A 2,347-nucleotide genomic window follows, 5' to 3' on the forward strand; every position below is an offset into this window, starting at 1 on the left:
TTTTCTGGCTTGTATATGAACATTGGGATAACTTCAACCTTACTTAATATTTGAACTCAATTTATGTTACCCGATGCCCATACTGCAGTGTCCAATATTTGAAACTATTATATTATTTCAATGCGCTTAATCGGTACCTAATCAAAATAAATATCCGTGGTGAAAAGGTTAACCAACTCAAGATATTGACCAACTATCAAAAAGTAACTTCCCTTTACATGTGAAGTTATAAGATCGCTCAATATTATACGATGTACGATGTGCGCACGATAAAATAGATGTGTGATTGTATCGTGTATCCGAATGTGCGAACGATGGGCGATCGAAACGAATTCATTAGATAGATATCGTGATTTAAATCAATTTTGAATTTACTTACAAATAATGTGTAAAGGTACTGAACTGTTTTGATAAAAATATCATTTAGAATTGACACAATGAATGATTGCTGTATATGGTATTTCTTTCACGCACGTAAGTACTTTTGCAAAACTTAGGAAATACTTGAGCTTAATACTAATCATTTATAAACCTTATGCAATGAAAATCAAGGTTATTATTTCGTCAGTTTAGTTACGTATTAGGCACATGTTAATGATTCATCTTGATCACATGAATTAAAATAATTGCCGTTTTTCTTTTATATATTCATGTAATTATTTTCTTGTTATTCCTTCTCTAAAGAATAAGTCATTACTTATGTCACAACCTTTATATATTATCTTTAAAGACGGAATCACCTTCTAGCTCAACGAGCAGCGATCGTTCTGTCAACTCTGGTGAACAGGTACAGTACGCGTCAGGTGTTATGGTTCTCTTCCACCCTCAGGGTTGCGAGTGTCACTCGAGTGTAGGGGATTAAGTACGCCCCGTGTTTCAACTCGGGTGTTTCCACCGGCCATCACCGGCCGGGGCCTGGCGAGTGTTGGGGATTAAGATCGTAGGGAAAGGTGTGAAGACTCACAGCTGGAGACGTGGTCGTGGTCAGAGTTTTGCGACCTTTCACCTTTACCTGTACTGATTGTTTTACCATGTAACAATTCATTTACATGCTCCTTCGGATTTTGAGAAAACGTAAAATACTGTATAGCCGTAGATTGGCTGAATGATCATGAATTCATACGTAATTTTTATTAATTGGCAACGAACTCGTGTCCTAGCTGCTATTACTCTCAGGGACGTCAATTATCACAAGTATACCTGGTAAGGCATCAGTACGTGGGATGATTATCAATTTAGACAAAATATTTCTGGTGCTTTCAAAACAAGCACTAACTCATAGAGTTTTCGTACCCGTCTCCATCGCATCACGCCACACAAAACGCCCGAACCTCGTCTTGCAGTACAAACGCTAATGCTTTATACACATGTACATGTAAATGTAATAAAGAATTTGTATATCGATTCAAGGATGAGCAAATGGTATTGATTTGAATTGTGTAACCATAATTATGTTTTAAACATTTGATCGCTGACGATATTTAACTAGTTATTGATGCATGCCGCGCTAACAAAAATGTATCGTTTGTGTTCTTATTTTTTTTTTAATTGCACACATTTCCCTTAAATTGTGAACAAATCAAAAATTTTAATGAAAAGGTGCTACAATTTGTAATACCAGAAACATATATAACAGAGATAAGTAGCTCTCTATTTGCCCCGAAGTGATACCCTCATGAGCAAAGACCGATTTACCTGTGCTCGCGTGTGTGATAGAGGACAAGGCCTTCTCGATAAGGGATATGCTTGACTGGTCACGAATAAAAGGAGCCATGCACCAGTTGTACGGGTAAATAGCGATTTTATTTATCCCTAATACGCGTTTTTGGTAATGCGTCCAAATATTTTTTTTTAGTTTACCAGAAATTAATATGAATCTATGTAAATATACAATATACGTACATTGTATCTACCTGTACATTGAAGTAACCGAGGCGTGTGATAGAGCCGCGGTCGTGTATGGATTCATGGGTTAATATACTAATTATATAATTAGCGTCCGGTAGTAAAAATGCGGTCAATGGCTTCATCAAGTTTTCATAATGATACCATGACAACTCTTTGTTTATTTAACATTCGGAAAAAAATTACTTTAAAACTCTACTCATACTCAAACTGTCAAATTGTAATAATTATATCGTGGCTCTTATAAATATTATAAGTGTACATGTACGTGAAGTCAGCACACTCGATACACTAGTACCGATAACATATTTTCTTTTCAATATGCCACCTCGGAATATTACGAAAGGGTGTTCAAACTGTTTAGTTGCATTTCATCAGAGACTTGTGTATATCAGGATATATACGTCTCAGATTTCATGATACTAGTTTAGTTGTTCCGAGA

This window comes from Pecten maximus, chromosome 14 (assembly GCF_902652985.1).
Source record: "Pecten maximus chromosome 14, xPecMax1.1, whole genome shotgun sequence".
NCBI lineage: Eukaryota > Metazoa > Mollusca > Bivalvia > Pectinida > Pectinidae > Pecten > Pecten maximus.